This window comes from Balaenoptera physalus, assembly GCF_965194825.1.
Source record: "Balaenoptera physalus genome assembly, chromosome: 14".
Lineage (NCBI taxonomy): Eukaryota > Metazoa > Chordata > Mammalia > Artiodactyla > Balaenopteridae > Balaenoptera > Balaenoptera physalus.
The window spans coordinates 19,622,819-19,641,018 of record NC_138893.1 but is presented as its reverse complement, the minus strand read 5'-3'; the positions used below and the strand labels follow the sequence as shown (position 1 = coordinate 19,641,018).

At 46.8% G+C, this 18,200-nt stretch overlaps 1 long non-coding RNA gene across 2 annotated transcripts in view; it reads left to right on the top strand.

The window, feature by feature from the left end:
* The first annotated feature begins 562 nt into the window (after positions 1–562).
* LOC309642232 overlaps positions 563–18,200 on the top strand; it is a 115,102-nt gene continuing 97,464 nt past the window's right edge. The window contains exon 1 of one of the 2 annotated variants that reach the window (XR_014253063.1): positions 563–754. This is a non-coding gene — a long non-coding RNA (uncharacterized lncRNA). Of the gene's footprint in view, positions 755–3,324; positions 3,361–18,200 lie in introns of those variants that run through there. The other variant, XR_014253064.1, reaches the window with a different exon arrangement.

Below are 18,200 nucleotides of genomic sequence, written 5' to 3'. Positions count from 1 at the left end.
ATGACAAGCGCCATGGATCATTGCAATAACAGGGATCATGGAGCACTGTGATGGAAGGGGTCATGGAGCTTTGTGAGGAAAGTGGTCATGGGGCTTGTGATGACAAAGGCATGGAGCATTGTGAGACAAGTGTCATGGGGCATTGTGTTGAAAGTGGTTATGGAGCATTGTGATTAAAGCGGCCATGGAACATTGTGATGAAAGGGGTCAAGGATCATTGTGATTACAGGGATCATGGAGCATTGTGAGGACAAGCGCCAAGGATCATTGTGATGAAAGGGGTATGGAGCATTGCAATGACAGGGGCCATGGAGCACTGTGATGACAAGGACCATGGAATCTTGTAATGAAATGTGTAATGGAGCATTGTGATGACAGGGGTTATGGATCATTGTGATGACAGGTGTCATGGAGCATTGTGATGAGAATGGTCATGGAATGTGTGATGACAGAGGTCATAGGGCATTGTGATAACAAGGGCCATGAAGCATTGTGATGACAGGTGTCATTTGGCTTTGTGAATGACAGGGGCCATGGAACATTGTGATGACAAGTGTAATGGAGCATTGTGATGACCGGGGTCATGGAGCATTGTGATGACAGGGGCCATGGAGCACTGTGATGACAAGGGCCATGGAATCTTGTAATGAAATGTGTAATGGAGCATTGTGATGACGGGGTCATGGATCATTGTGATGACAGGTGTCATGGAGCATTGTGATGACAAGGCCCATGGAGAATTGTGATGACAGGGGTCGTGGAGATCTGTGATGACAAGGGTCATGGAGAATTGTGATGACAGAGGTCATGGAACATTCTGATGAAAGGGGTCATGGATCATTGTGATTACAGTGTTCATATAGCAATGATATGACAAGCGCCATGGAGCATTGTGATGACAAGCGCCATGGATCATTGCGATAACAGGGATCATGGAGCACTGTGATGGAAGGGGTCATGGACCTTTGTGAGGAAAGTGGTCATGGGGCTTGTGATGACAAAGGCATGGAGCATTGTGAGACAAGTGTCATGGGGCTTTGTGTTGAAAGTGGTTATGGAGCATTGTGATTAAAGCGGCCATGGAACATTGTGATGAAAGGGGTCAAGGATCATTGTGATTACAGGGATCATGGAGCATTGTGAGGACAAGCGCCAAGGATCATTGTGATGAAAGGGGTATGGAGCATTACAATGACAGGGGCCATGGAGCACTGTGATGACAAGGGCCATGGAATCTTGTAATGAAATGTGTAATGGAGCATTGTGATGACAGGGGTCATGGATCATTGTGATGACAGGTGTCATGGAGCATTGTGATGAGAATGGTCATGGAATTTGTGATGACAGAGGTCATGGGGCATTGTGATAACAAGGGCCATGAAGCATTGTGATGACAGGTGTCATTTGGCTTTGTGAATGACAGGGGCCACGGAACATTTTGATGACAAGTGTAATGGAGCATTGTGATGACTAGGGGCATGGAGCACTGTGATGACAAGAGCATGGAGCATTGTGAGACAAGCGTCATAGACCATCTTGATGTCATGGGGTATGGAGCATTGTGATGACAATTGCATGTAGCATTGCGATGACAAGGGTCATGGAGCATTGTGATGACAGTGGTCATGGAGCATTGCGATGACAGTGGTCATGGAGCATTGCAATGACAGGGGTCAGCGAGCATTGTGATGAAAATGGTCATGGCGCATTTTGATGAAAGGGGTCATGGAGCATTGTGATGGAATGGGTCATGGAGCACTGTGATGATAAGGGCATAGAGTCTTGTGATGAAAATCGTCATGGAGCATTGTGATGAAAGAATTAAGGGAGCATTTTGATGAAAGGGGTCATGGGGCATTGTGATGACAAAAGCCATGGAACATTGTGATGAAAAGGGTCATGGATCATTGTGATGACAAGGGCTATGGAGAATTGTGATGACATGGTTCATGGAGCATTGTGATGAAATGGGTCATGGATCATTGTGATGACAGGTATCATGGAGCATTGTGATGACAAGTGTAATGGAGCATTTTGATGACAGGTGACATGGAGCATTGTGATGACAAGTGTCATGGAGCATTGTGATGACAAATTCCATGGAGCATTGTGATGACAAAGGCCATGGAGCATTATGATGACAGGTGTCATGGAGCATTGTGATGACAAGGACCATGGAGCATTGTGATGAAAGGGTCACAGAGCATTTTGATGAAAGTCTTTAGGGAGAATTGTGATGATAGTGGTCATGGAGCATTGTGATGAAAGGGGTAATTGATCATTGCGATGACAGGAGTCAAGGAGCATTGTGATGATAAGGGAATGGAGCCTTGTGATGACAATGGTCATGGAGCATTTTGATGAAAGGGGTCATGGAGCATCATGATGAAATGGTTCATGGGACATTGTGATGAATACGGTCATAGAGCATTGTGATGACATGGATCATGGAGCACTGTTTTGACAAGCGAGATGGATCATTGTGATGACATGGACAATTGTGATGACATTGTGATGACAGGAGCACTGTGATGACAGGGACCATGGAGCATTGTTATGACAAGGGGCATGGAACATTGTAATGAAAGGGGGCATGGAGCATTGTGCTGAAAAGGGCATGGACCATTGTGAGACAAGTGTCATGGAGCATTGTTTTGAGAGTGGGCTTGGAACATTGTAATGACAGGGGGCATGGAGCATTGTGATGACAAGGGCATGGAACATTGTGAGACAAGTGTCAAGGAGAGTTATGATGAAAGGGGTCATGGAGGACTGTGATTTCAGGGGACATGGAGCATTGTAATGACAAAGGACATGGAGCATTGTGATGACAGGGCTCATGGAGCATTGTGATGACAGGGGTCAGGGAGCATTGTGATGAGAGGGGCAATGGAACATTGTGATGAAAGGGGTCATGGAGCATTGTGATGACAAGTGTCATGGAGCTTTGTGATGACAAGAGCCATGGAGCATTGTAAGGAAAGGTGTTATGGAGCATTGTGATGAATGTAGTCACGGAGCACTGTGATGACAGGGACCATGGAGCATTGTGATGACAGCGTTCATGGAGTACAGAGATGGCAAGTTCCATGGATCACTGTGAGAAAAGGGGTCATGGAGAATGGTGATTACAGAGGCCATGGAGCATTGTGATGATAAGGGCATGGAGCAATGTGATGACAATGATCAAGGAGCATTGTGATGAAAGGGATCATGGATCATCTTGATAACAGTGATCATGGAGCATTGTGATGACAATGGTCATGGAGCATTGTGATGAAAGGGATCAGGGAGCATTGTGATGAACGGGGCAATGGGCCATTTTGATGACAAGGGCCATGGAGCATTGTGATGAAAGTGGTCATGGAACATGTTGATGAAAAGAGCCAAGGGGCATTGTGATGACAGGGGTCGTAGAAATTTGGGATGTCAGGGGTCATGGAATATTGTGATGAAAGAGGTCATGGAGCATTGTGATGGCAAGAGCCATATAGCATTGTGATGAAAAGGGTCATGGATCACTGTGATGACAGTAATTATAGGGCATTGTGGTGAGTGGGGTTATGGAGCATTGTGATAACAGGGGCCACGGAGCATTTTGATGAAGGGGATCATGGAGCATTGTGCTGAAAGTTGTCATGGAGCACTGTGATGACAAGGGGGTGGAGCTTAGTGATGACAAGGGCCATGGAGCATTGACATTACAATGGTCATGGAATATTGTGATGACAATGGTCATTGAGCATTGAGGTGACAGGGGGTATGGGCATTATGATGAAAGGGGTCATGGATCATTGTGATTACAGTGATCATAGGGCATTGTGATTACAGGGATCATGAAGCATTGTGATGTCAAGCGCCATGGATCATTTTGATGAAAGGGGTAATGGAATATTGTAGTCAAAGGAGTCATGGATCATTATGATTACAGAGATCACGGAGCATTGTTATCACAAGCTCCAAGGAGCATTGAGATTACAAGGGCCATGGAGCATCGTGATGAGAGGGGTCATGGAGCATTGTGATGACAGGGTTCATGGGGCATTGTGATGAAAGGGTTCAGGGAGCATTGTGATGACACAGATCATGGAACATTGTTATGACAATGTTCATGGGGCATTGTGATAACAGGTGGCCATAGAGCATTGTGATGAAATGGATCACGGAGAATTGTGAGGAAATATGTCATGGAGCATCGTGATGACAAGGGAGTGAGGCTGTGTGATGAACAAGGGCCATGGAGCATTGAGATTACAAGTATCATGGAGCATTTTGATGACAGGGGCGATGGAACATTGGGATGCCATGGGTCATGGAACATTGGGATGACAGGGGACATGGAGCATTGTGGTGACAGGGGGCATGGGCATTGTGATGAAAAGGGTCATGGATCATTGTGATTACAGGGATCATGGAGCATTGTGATGACCATGGTCACGGAGCATTGTGATGAAACGGGTCAGGGAGCATTGTGATGAAACAGGCCATGGGGCATTTTGATGACAAGGGACATGGAGCATTGTGATGACAGAGGTCCTGGAACATTGGGATGACAGGGGTCATGGAGTATTGTGACTAAAGGGGTCATGGATCATTCTGATGACAGGGGTTACAGGGCATTGTGGTGACAGTGGGCATCGAGCATTGTGATGAAAAGTGTACTGGAGCACTGTGATTACAGGTGTCCTGGATCATTGTGATGACAAACACCATGGAACATTATGACGACAAGTGTCATGGTACCTTGTGATGACAAGGGCCTGGAATATTGTTAAGATAGATGTCATGGAGCAATGTAATGGCAAGGGCCATGAAGCATTGTGATGACAAGGTCAGGGAGCATTGTGAGACAAGTGTCATGGAGCATTTTGATGAGTGGGAGTGTGGAGCATTTTGATGACAATGGCATGTAGCATTGCGATGACAAACGTCATGGAGCCTCGTGATGACAGGGGTTATGGGGCATTTTGATTAAAGGGGCCATGGGGCATTTTGATGAAATAAGGTCATGGGGCATTGTGATGACAAGTGGCATATAAGATTGTGAGACAAGTGTCATGGAGCATTGTGATTAGAGGGGGCTTGGAGCATTGTGATGACAGGGGGCAAGGAGGATTGTGATGATAAGGGCGTGGATCATTGTGATGACAGTGGTCACAGAACATTGTGACGATAAGGGCATGGAGCCTAGTTAGGGACAGTCTGGCGGCTTTGGGAGTAAATTGAATGCCAGAGGTAGGCAGAGTATAAGGTCTTTAGTTAGCATAAGAGATAGGACATTAGCTCGGGACATGGTTAGGGTAAAGGCTAGGAATCGTGTCAGGAAATTAACTAAGGATAGTGTGAAGACCTTTGTTACTGAGACTCTCAGGGCCTTATTCATAACCAGTGTTAAGGTTTCGGGTAAGGACAGCATCAGGCCCTGACTTAGGGAGAGTGACAGGGACTGAGTGAGGCCCAATGTCAGGCTCTTAGCTGGAGACACTGTCAGGGAATGCTACAGGAGCAGCATCAGTACCTTTGTTGGATCAGCTTTAGGCTCTTAGTTAAAGATGACCAGAGCCCTAGTTAGTCACAGCGTCAAGGCCTCAGTTAGGGAAAGCTTCAGGGCCTGAGTTACGGACAGCCTCAGGTCTTCACTTAAAGACAGCGACAGGGCTTTCTTAGGGAGAGTGTCAAGACCTTGGTTAGAAATGGGTCAGGATATTATCTCAGGAGAGTGTCAGGATTTTAGTTATTGCTGGCAGCAGGGCCTATATTAGGGACAGATTCTGGGCCTTTGTTAGAGACAGTGTCATGGCCTTAGTTAGGAGTAGTCAGGGCCTTAGTTAGGGAGAGCATTAGGGTTTCAGTCAGCATAAGATGCAGGAGATTCTCTCGGGACAGAGTCAGGTTCCAGGCCAGAGATAGTGAAAGGAAATGACCAAGGGATAACGAGAAGACCTTAGTCATTGAGAGCATCAGGGCCTTAGTTAGCAGCAGCGTGAGGGCCTTAATCAGGACCAGTGCCAGGGCTTGATGTACGGACAGCGTCAGAGCCTAACTAAGGTACAGCAACAGGGCCTAAGTGAGGCCTATCTTTGGGGCCTGAGTAAGGGACAGTATCAGGACATGAGTTAGGAGCAGCAGAAAGGCCTCTGTAGGATCAACATTAGGGTCTTCATTAAAGCTATTATCAGGGCCTCCGTTAGGGATAGCCTCAAGGCCTCACTTAGGGACAGCGTCAGGGCTTACTTTGGGAAAGTTTCAGGACCTTGGTAAGACATGGATCAGGCTATTAGCTCAGGATAATATCAGGACTTTAGATATTGATGGTAGCAGGGCCTCAGTTAGGGACAGTGTCAAGGCGTTAGTTAGGAGTAGCGGGCCTCTGATAGGTCCAGTGTCAGGTCCTCAATTAGCAATAGTGTTAAGGACTTAGTTAAGGACAGTGTCAGGGTGAGATGTAGGACGAGCATGTAGCCTTATTTCAGGACAGTTTCACGGTCTTGGGACTAAATTCAGTGGTGCCTGAGGTAGGGAGAGCCTAAGGGCTTCATTTAGTATAAGAGGCAGGATATTAGCTAGTGAAAATGTCAGTTTAACATCTAGTGATAGTGCCAGGAAATGACCTAAGGATAGTGTGAAGACCTTTGTTATGGAGACACTCAGGGCCTTATTCAGAACCAGTGTTAGGGCTTCAGATAGGGACAGCAGCAGAGCCTGACTTAGGGAGAGCGATAGGGTCTGAGTGAGGCCTAGCATCAGACCCTTAGCTGGGGACACTGTCAGGGCATGACTTAGGAGCAGCATCAGGGCCTCTGTTGGATCAGCCTTAGTGTTTTAGTTAAAGATATGATCAGAGTTTGAGTTAGTCACCGCATCAAGGCCTGAGTTAGTTAGGGAAAGCTTCAGGGCCTCACTTAGGGACAGCGTCAGGGCTGACTTTGGGACAGTTTCAGGACCTTGGTAAGACATGGGTCAGGATATTTGCTCTGCATAATGTCAGAACTGTAGATATTGATGTCAGCAGCCATTAGTTAGAGACAGTGTCAGGCCCTGAGTTACGACTAGCATCAGAGCCTTTGTTAGGGACAATGTACGGGACTGAGTTAGGAGTAGAGTTAGGGCCTTAGTTAGTGACAGTGTCAGGGCCTGAATTAGCAGTAGTGTCAAAAGTCCTTAGTGAGGAGAGTAAGGAGTAAGTCAGGACTCAGGCCCTGACACTGTTCTTAAATAAGGCCCTGACATTACCTGTAACACAGGTCCTGATCTGATTCCTATCATAGGCGCTGATGTTGGACTTAACTAAGGCACTGACACTGGTCCTAACTAAAGTTGTGACACTACTCTTAACTCAGGCCCTGACACTGTCCATAACAAAGCCTCTGACACTACTCCTAACTCAGGCACTGACACTGTCCCTAACTAAGGCCCTGACAATACTCCTAACTAAGGCCCTGATACTACTCCAAACTCAGCACTGACACTGCCCCTAACTTAGGCCCTGACTCTACTCCTAACTCAGGAAATGACACTGTTACTAATTAAGGCCCTGACACTTTTCATAACTCATGCCCTAACACTACTCCTAAATCAAGCCCCGGCAATGTCCCTAACTAAGGCCCTGACACTATTCCTAACTCAGGCACTGATACAATACCTAAGGAAGGCTGTGACATTACTCCTAATTCAGGCCCTGAAAATATCCCAACTACGGCCGACACAACTCTTAACTCAGGCACTGACACTGTCCCTAACTAAGGCCCTCACACTACTCCTAAATCAGGCTCTGACACTGTACCTAACTTAGGTTCTGACACTATTCCTTACTTTGGCACTGACAAGCTCCTTAACTAAAGGCGTGAGACTACTTCTACCTCAGGCCCTGACACTGTCCCTAACTAAGGCCCTGATACTACTCCCAACTCAGGCAGTGACACACTCCTTAACTAAGGCCTTGACACTACTTTTATCTCCTGCCCTGACACTGTACCTAACAAAGACCCTGACACTATTCCCAACTCAGACACTGACACTCTCCCTAATTAAGACACTGACACTACTCCCATTTCAGCCACTGACAATGTCCCTCACTAAGGCCCTGACCCTATTCTCAACTCAGGCACTGACACTGTCCCTACTTAAGGCCCTGACCCTATTCTCAACTCAGGCACTGACCCTGTCCCTATCTAGGCCCTGACACTACTCCCAACTCAGGCACTGACACTGTCCCTAACTAAGGCCCTGACAGTACTCCCAACACCGGCACTGACACTTTCAGTAACTATGGCCCTGAAACTACTCACAACTCAGGCCCCGACCCTGTTCCTAACTACCGGTCTCAGACTACTGCTAACTCAGGCACTGACACTATTCCTAACATATTCACTGACACTGTTCCTAACTAAGGCCCTGAGACTACTCTTACTCAGGCCCTAACACTGTCCGTAACTTAGGCGCTGGCACTGTTCCCAACTCAGGCACTGACGCTGTCCCTAACTAAGGGTCTGACACTACTCCCAATCAGACACTGACACTCTCCCAAATTAAGGCCTTGACACTGCTCTTAACTCAGCCCCTGACACTGTCCATAATAAATACCCTGACACTACTCCCAACTCGGATACTGGCTCTTTCCCTAAAAAAGGCTCTGACACTACTCCCAACACAGGCACTGACATTGTCACTAATAAAGACCCTGACACTAATCCCATCTCAGCCACTGACACTGTCCCTAACTAATGCCCTGACACTACTCCCATCTCAGGCACTGACACTGTCCCTTACTAAGGCTCTGACACCACTACCAACACAGGCACTGACACTTTCACTAAATAAGGCAGTGTAACTACTCCCTACGTAGGCAGTGACTCTGTCCCTAACTAAGCCCTGACACTACTCCCAACTCAGGCACTGACACTGTCCAGAACTAAGGCCCTGACATTACTCCCAAATCAGGCACTGAAACTGTTGCTAACTATGTCCTTGACACTACACACTACTCAGGCCATGACACTGTCCGTCCCTAACTACCGCTCTCACACTACTCCTAACACAGGCCCTGACACTATTCCTAACACAGTCACTGACACTGTCCATAACTAAGGTCCTGAGATTACTCCTAACTCACGCCCTGATGTTGTCCCTAACAAAGACCCTTACTCTAATCCCAACTCAGGCACTGACACTGTCCCTTACTAATGCCCTGACACTCCTGCCAACACAGGCACTGACACTGTCCCTTACTAAGGCCCTAAGACTACTCCTAACTCATGCCCTGATACTGTCCGTAACTTAGGCCCTGACACTACTCCTAATTCAGGCACTGACACTCTCCCTAACTAAGGCCCTGAGACTACTCCTACCTCAGGCCCTGACACTGTCCCTAACTATGGCCCTGACACTACTCCCAACTCAGGGACTGACAGTGTCCATAACTGAGGCAATTATACTACTCTCAACTCAGGCACTAAGGCTCTGGATCTTTATGATGAAAAGCTCCATGGATCATTGTGATAACAAGGGTCATGAAGGATTGTGATGACAAGGGTCATGAAGGATTGTGATGAAAATGTCATAGAGCATTGTGATGATAAGGGTAATGGAGCATTGTGATAACAGGGGCCATGGAGCATTGTGATGACAAGGGCCATGGAACATTGTGATGAGAAGGGTAATGGAGCATTGTGGTGACAGGTGGCATGGAGCATTGTGATGAAAGGGGTACTGTAACAATGTGATGAAAGGGGTTAAGGAACATTTTGATTACAGGGGTCACGGGGCATTGTGATGAAATTGGTCATGGAGCATTGTGATTAAAGTAGTCATGGAGCATTTTGATGACAGGGGCCATGGAGCACTGTGAGGACAAGGGCCATGGAGCATTGTGATGACAGGTGTCATGGAGCATTGTGATGATATGGGCATGGAACCTTTATTGCAATGGTCATGGAGCATTGCCATGAACGGGGTCATAGATCATTGTGATGAAAGGGGTCATGGGGCATTGTGCTGAAATGGGTCATGGATCATTGTGATTTGAGGTTTCATGGAGGATTGTGATGACAAATGCCATTGAGCATTGTGATGACAAGGTCCATAGAGCATTGTGATGAAAGTTGTCATGGAATATTCTGATGAAAAGGGTCATGGAGCATTGTGATGAAAGGGGGCATGGAGCATTGTGATGACAGGGGTCATGGAGCATTGTGAGGAAAAGGGCCATGGAGCATTGTGATGACAGCAGTCATGGGGCATTGTGATGAAAGTTGTTATGGTGCATTGTGATGAAAAGGTCGTGGAGCTTTGTGATTACAAGGGCCATGGAACTTTGATTTTACAAGAGTCATGGAGCTTTGTGATGACAATGGTCATGGAGAAGTGTGATGAAAGGGGTCATGGAGCATTGTGCTGAAAGTGGTCGTGGATCTTTGTGATGACCTGCGCCAGGGAGCCTTGTGATGACAAGGGCCATGGATCATTGTGATGACAGTGATTATGGAGCATTGTGATGAAAGGGGTCATGGCTCATTGTGATGACAGGGGTCCTGGAACATTGTGATGACAGGGGTCATGGAGCATTGTGATGACAGTGGTTATGGAGCATTGTGATGAAAGGGGTTATGGGGCATTGTGATGAAAGTGGTCATGTACCATTGTGATGACAGGGATCATGGAGCATTGTTATGACAAGCGCTATGGAGCATTGTGAGGACAAAGGCCATGGCACATTGCAATGACAAGTGGCATGGAGCATTGTGATTATAGGGGTCTTGGAGCCCTGTGATTAGAGTGGCCATGGAGCCCTGTGATGACAGGGTGCATGGAACATTGTGATGAAATGGGGCATGGAGCATTGTGGTGACAGGGGTCATGGAGCATTGTGATGACAAGGGTCATGGACATTGTGATGAAAGGGTCATGGAGCAATTTGATTAAAGGGGTCATGGGGCATGTGATGAAATGGGTCATGGATCATTCTGATTACAGGGATCATGAAGCACTCTGATGACAATGGTCATGGAGCATTGTGATGAAAGACGTCAGGGAGCATTGTGATGAAAGGGGCCATGGGTTATTGTGATGACAACAGCCATGGAACATTCTGATGAAAGGGGTCATGGACCACTGTGCTGAATGCTCCACAATAATCAAAATGCTCCATGATCCATGTCAATACAATGCTCCATGACCACATTCATCACAATGTTCCATGACCACATTCAGCACAATGCCCCATGACCAATTTCATGACAATGCCCCATGAACCATTTCATCACAATGCTCCACGACCCATGTCATCACAATGATCCATGACGCATTTCATCACCTTGCTTCTTGACACCTGTCATCACAATGTTCCATGGCCCCTGTAATCACATTGCTCCATGATCCCTTTCATCACATTGTCGCATGACACCTGTCATTACAATGTTCTATGGCCATTGTGATCACAATGCTCCATGAGGCCTGTCATCACAATGCTCCACGATTGTTGTAGTCAGAATCATCCATGACCCGATTCATCAAAATGATCCATGCCCTTTGTCATGACAATCCTCTATGCCATTTGTCATCACAGTGCTCCATGCCCTTGTCATCACAATGCTCCATGACATCTGTCATCACAATTCACCATGGCTTTTTTCATCACAGTGCTCCATGGCCCCTGAAATTACAATGCTCCATGCCTTTGTCATGGCAATGTTCCGGAACTCTTGTCATCACAATCTGCCATGCCTGGATCATCACAATGCTCCAGTGCCGATGTCATCAATATGCTCCATGGCGCTTGTCATCACAATGTCCCATGATCCCTTTCACCCAATTGCTCCATGACCCCTATCATCACAATGCTCCGTGACCCCTGTCATCACAATGAACCATGACCCCTTTCATCACAATGCCTCATGACCCTGTCATCACAATGCTCCATGGCTTTTGTCATCACAAGGCTCCATAACAATTGTCATCACAATGTTCAATGACACTTATCAGCACAATGCTCCATGGCCCTTTCCATCACAATGCTCAATGACGACTTTCATCAGAATTCTCGCTGACCCCTCTCATCACAATGCTCCATGGCCCTTGTCATTACATTTCCCGATGACCCCTTTCATCACAATGCTCCATGACACCTGTCATCACAATGCTCCATGCCCCTGACATCACAATGCCCCATGACACTTGTCATCACAATACTACATGGTCTTTGTGATCACAATGCTCCATGAACCCTGTTATCACAATGCTCCCTGACCTTGGCCATCACAATGTTCCATGATCTCTGTAATCACTATGATCCATGACACCTTTCCTCAAAATGCTCCAGGATGCCTTTCATCACAATACTCCATGCCCCTTGTCATTAAAATGCTCCATGGCCCCTGTAATCACAAGGCTCCATGACAGTGTCCTCACAGTGCTCAATGAGCACTGTCATCACAATGCTCCTTGACCACTTTCACCACAATGTTCCATGCTCCCTTTCATCACAAAGCCCCATGACCTATGTCATCACAATGCTCCTTGACTCATGTCATCACAATGATCCATGACGCATTTCATCACATTGCTCCTTGACACCTGTCATCACAATGCTCCATGGCATTAGTCATCACCATGCTCCAAGGCCCCTGTAATCAGAGTGCTCCATGACCCCTTTCATCAGATTGCTCCATGACCCCTGTCATCACAAGGCCTCATGATGCCTGTCATCACAATTCTCCATGGCCCTTGTCATCACAAGGGTCCATGACACTTGTCATCACAGTGCTCCATGACTCCTGTCATCACAATGCTCCATCAACCCTGTAATCACAATGATCCAAGAACTCTCTCATCAAAATGCTCCAGTACCAGTTTGGTCACAGTGCTCCATGCTCCTTGTCATCACATTGCTCCATGCCCTTGTCATCACTGTGCTCCATGAGCACTGTAATCACAATGCTCGATGCCCTTGTCATCACAATGATCCAGAACTCTTGTCATCACAATGCTCCATGCCCATATACTCACAATGCTCCATGCCCATGTCATCAGAATGCTCCATGACCCTTGTCATCGCAATGCACCATGGCACTTTTCATCACAATGCTCAATGACAGCTTTCATCACAATGCTCGCTGACATCTTTCATCACAAGGCTCCATGGCTCTTCTCATTACAATTCCCCAAGGCCTCTTTCATCACAATGCTCCATGACCCATATCATCGCAGTGATCCATGACCCATTTCATCACAGTTCTCCATGACCCTTGTCCTCACAATTCTCCATGGCAGTTTTCATCACAATGTTCCATGACATGTCATCACAATGCTCCATGGCTTTTTTCATCACAATGATACATGGCACCAGTAATCACAATGCTCCTTGCACTTTTCATTGCAATGCTCCAGAACCCTTTTCATCACGAGACTCCATGCCCGTGTCATCATAATGCTCCAGGCCCTTTGTCATCACTATGCTTCCTGCCGTTTTTCATCACAATACCCCATGATCCCTTTCACCACAATGCTCCATGACGCCTTTCATCAAATTCTCCATGACCATTGTCGTCACAATGCTCCATGACCCTTTCATCACAATGCTACATGACAGCGGTCATCACAATGCTCCATGGCCTTTGTCATCACAATTCTCCATGGACCCTGAAATCACAGTGCTCCATGATCCCTTTCATCGAAGTGTTCCATGACCATTGACATCACAATGCTCCATTACACCTGTCATCACAATTCTCCATGGCGCTTGTCATCACAATGCTCCCTGGTGGTTTCTTCAAAATGATCCATGACAACTTTCCTCAAAATGCTCCATGACCTCTTTCTTCACAATGCTCCATGACCCTTGTCCTCACAATGCCACTTGACACTTTTCACCACAATGCTCCATGACACCTGTCATTGCAATGCTCCATGCCCTTGTCCTCACAATGCTCCATGACTTCTGAAATCACAGTGCCCCTTGACCCATGTCATCGCAATGATCCATGACCCATTTCATCACAATGCTCCTTGACACCTGTCATCACAATGCTCCATGGTCTTTGTCATCGCAATGCTCCATGGCCCCAGTAATCACAGTTCTCCAGGACACCTTTAATCACAATGTTCCATGCCCCTGACATCACAATGCCCCATGACACCTGTCATCACAATACTACATGGCCCTTGTGATCACAATGCTCCATGAACCCTGTTATCACAACGCTCCATGACCCTGGTCATCACAATGCTCCATGATCTCTGTAATCACAATGATCCATGACACTTTTCCTCAAAATGCTCCAGTACACCTTTCATCAGAATATTCCATGCCCCTTGTCATCAAAAAGCTCCATGGCCCCTGTAATCACAAGGCTCCATGACCGTGTCATCCCAATGCTCAATGAGCACTGTCATCACAATGCTCCTAGACCACTTTCATCACAATGTTCCATGCTCCCTATCATCACAAAGCCCCATGACCTATGTCATCACAATGTTCCATGACACCTGTCATCACAATGTTCCATAGCCCTTGTCATCACAATGCTCCCTGGTGCTTTTCTTCACAATTCTCTATGACAACTTTCATCACAATGATCCATGACCTCTTTCTTCACAATGCTCCATGACCGTTGTCCTCACAATGCCACATGACCCTTTTCATCACAATGCTCCATGACCACTTTCATCACTATGCTCCATGACCATTGTGATCAAAATGCTCCATGCCCTTGTCATCACCATGCTCCATATCCCCTGTAATCAGAGTGCTAAATGACCCCTTTCATCACAATGCTCCATAGCCCCTGTCAGCAAAAGACCCCATGAACCCTGTCATCACAATACTCCATGGTCCTTCTCATCACAATGCTCCATGACCACTGTCATCACAATGCCCAATGACACCTGTCATCACAAAGCTTCATGGCCCTTGTCATCACAATGCTCCATGACCCCTGTCATTACAATGTTCCCTGCCCTTGTCATCACAATGCTCCATGACCCCTGTAATCACAGTGCTCCATGACCTTGTCATCACAATGCTCCATGAACCATGTCATCACAATATTCCAGGACACTTGTCATCACAGTGATCCATGACCTCTTTCAGCAAAATGCTCCATGACCACAGTCATCACAATGTTCCATGACCTATATATTCACAATGCTCCATGGCCCCTGTAGTCACATTGCTCCATGATCCCTTTCATCACAATGCTCCATGACCACTTTCATCACAATCCCCCATGACTCCTGTCATCACAATGCTTCATTGCCCCTTTCATCACAGTGCTCCATGGCCCCTGTCATCACTGTGCTCTATGATACCTTTTATTACAATGCTAAATGACCACTGTCATCACAATGCCACATGACACCTGTCATCACAATTCGCCATGGCTCTTCTCATTACAATTCTCCATGAACCGTGTCATGACAAGGTTCCAGGACACTTGTTATCACAATGATCCATGACCCCTTTCATCACAATGCTTCATGACCACTGTCATCACAATGCCACATGACGCCTGTTATCACAATGCACCAAGGCCCCTCTCATCACAAAGCTCCATGATCATTGTCCGCACAATATTCTGTGACACTTCTCATCAAAATGATCGATGACACCTTTCATCGCATTGCTCCATGACCCCTGTCATCACAATGAAACATGACACTTTTCCTCACAATGCTCCAGTACCTCTTTCATCACAATGCTCAATGCCAATTGTCATCACAATGCACCATGCCTTCTCAGCACAATGCTCCTTGGGCCTATAATCAAAATGTTCCATGCCCTTGTCATGACAATGCTCCATGCCCGTGTAAACACAATGCTCCAGGACCACTGTCATTACAATGCTCGATGACCCATGTCATCACAATTCTCCATGCCTTTGTCATCACAATTCTTCATGGAACTTGTCATCACAATGTTCCATGATCCCTGTCATCAAAATGCTCCATGACCCTTGTCATCAAAATGCTGCATGATCCCTGTCATCGCAATTCTCTGTGACCGCTGTCATCACAATGCTCCAGGACGATTTTCCTCACAATGCTGCAAGCTCGCTGTAATCACAATTCCCCTTGACCCCTGTCACTACAATGGTCCATTGCCTTTGTCAACACAATGCTCCATGGCCCCTGTCATCAGAGTGCTCCATGATATCTTTCATCACAATGCTAGATGTCCACTGTCATCACAATGCACCAGGACACCTGTCATCACAATTCGCCATGACCCTTGTCATCACAATGCTCCATGAAACGTGTCATCACAAGGTTCCAGAACACTGTCATCAAGATGGTCCATTACTATTTTCATCACAATGCTCCATGAAACCTGTCTTCAAAATGCTCCATGGCCCCTGTAATCACAGTGCTCCATGACAAATTTCATCACCATGCTCCATGACCACTGTCATCACAATGCCCTATGAGGCCTGTCATCACAATGTTCCAAGGCCCCTCTCATCACAGTGCTCCATGATCACTGTCAGCACAATGTTCCATGACACTTGTCATCACAATGCTCCAGAATTCTTGTCATCACAGTGTTCCATGACCGTGTCATCACAATGCTCCATGACCCATGTCATCACAATGCTCCATGATACCTTTCGTCACAATTCTAGATGACCACAGTCATCACAATGTCCCATGACACCTGTCTTCACAATTGGCCATGGCCCTTGTCATCACAATGCTCCATGAACCATGTCATCACAATGTTCCAGGACACTTGTTATCACAATGCTCCACAGCCTTTGTCATCACAATACTCCATGGCCCCTGTCATCACAGTGCTCCATGATATATTTCATCACAATGTTAGATGACCACTGTCATCACAGTGACCCATGACACCTGTCATCACAATTTGCAATGCCCCTTGTCATCAAAATGCTCCATGAACCGTGTCATCACAAGGTTTTAGGACACTTCTCATCACAATGATCCATGACCGCTTTCATCACAATGCTCCATGACTGCTTTCATCACAATGCTCCATGCTCACTCTCATCACAATGCCCCATGGCCTATGTATTCACAATGCTCCATGGCCCCGGTAATCACATTGCTCCATGATCCCTTTCATCACATTGCTCCATGACCACTGTCATCACAATGCCCCATGACGCCTGTCATCACAATGCTCCATGGCCCCTTTCTTTACAATGCTCCATGACACCTTTCATCACAATGTTCCATGACAGTTGTCATCATAATGCTCCATGACCCCTGTCATCACAATGTTCCCTGCCCTTTTCATCACAATGCTTTTGTCCCCTGTAATCAGAATGCTCCAAGCACATGTCCTCACAATGGTCCCTGGTGCTTTTCATCACAATGTTCCATGACCACTTTCATCACAATGCTCCATGACCACTTTCATCACAATGCTCCATGACCACTTTTATCACAATGCCCCAAGAACCCTGTAATCACAATGCTCCATGGCCTTTGTAATCACAATGCTTCATTACCCTTGTCATCACAATGCGCTATGACCCTTGCCATCAGAACGCTCCATGGTGCTTCTCATCACAATGATCCAGAGCCTTAGTGCCTGAGTTGGGAATAGTATCATTGTCTCAGTTAGGGACACTGTCAGTGCCTGTGTTGAGAGTAGTGACAGGGTCATAGTTAGGGACAGTGTCAGAGCCTGAGTTGAGGCCTTAATGAGGGACAGTGTCAGGGCCTGAGGAAGGAGTAGTCTCTGGGCCTTAGGTAGGGACAGTGTCAGTGCCTGTGTTGGCAGTAGTTTCAGGGCATTATTAAGGGACAGTGTCAGTGCCTGAGGTGGGAGTAGTGTCAGGGTCTTAGTTAGGGATAGTGGCAGTGACTGAGTTGGGTGTACTGTCAGGGCGTTAGTTAGGGATAGTGTCAGTGGCTGAGATGGGATTAGTGTCAAGGTCTTTATTAGGGACAATGTGAGGGCCTGAGTTAAGAGTAGTGTCAAGGTCGTTGTTAGGGAGAGTGTCAGTGCCTGAGTTGGGAGTAGTGCCAGGGCCTTGTTAGGGACAGTGTCAGTGCCTATGTTGGGAGTAGTGTCAGGGCCTTAGTTAGGAACAACGTCACTGCCGGAGTTGGGAGTAGTGTCAGGGTCTTTGTTAGGGACAGTGTCAAGGCCTTAGGGAAGAGCAGTGTTAAGGCCTTAGTTAGGGAGTGTGTCAGTGCAGGAGTTGTGAACAATGTCAGAGCCTTAGTTATGGACAGTT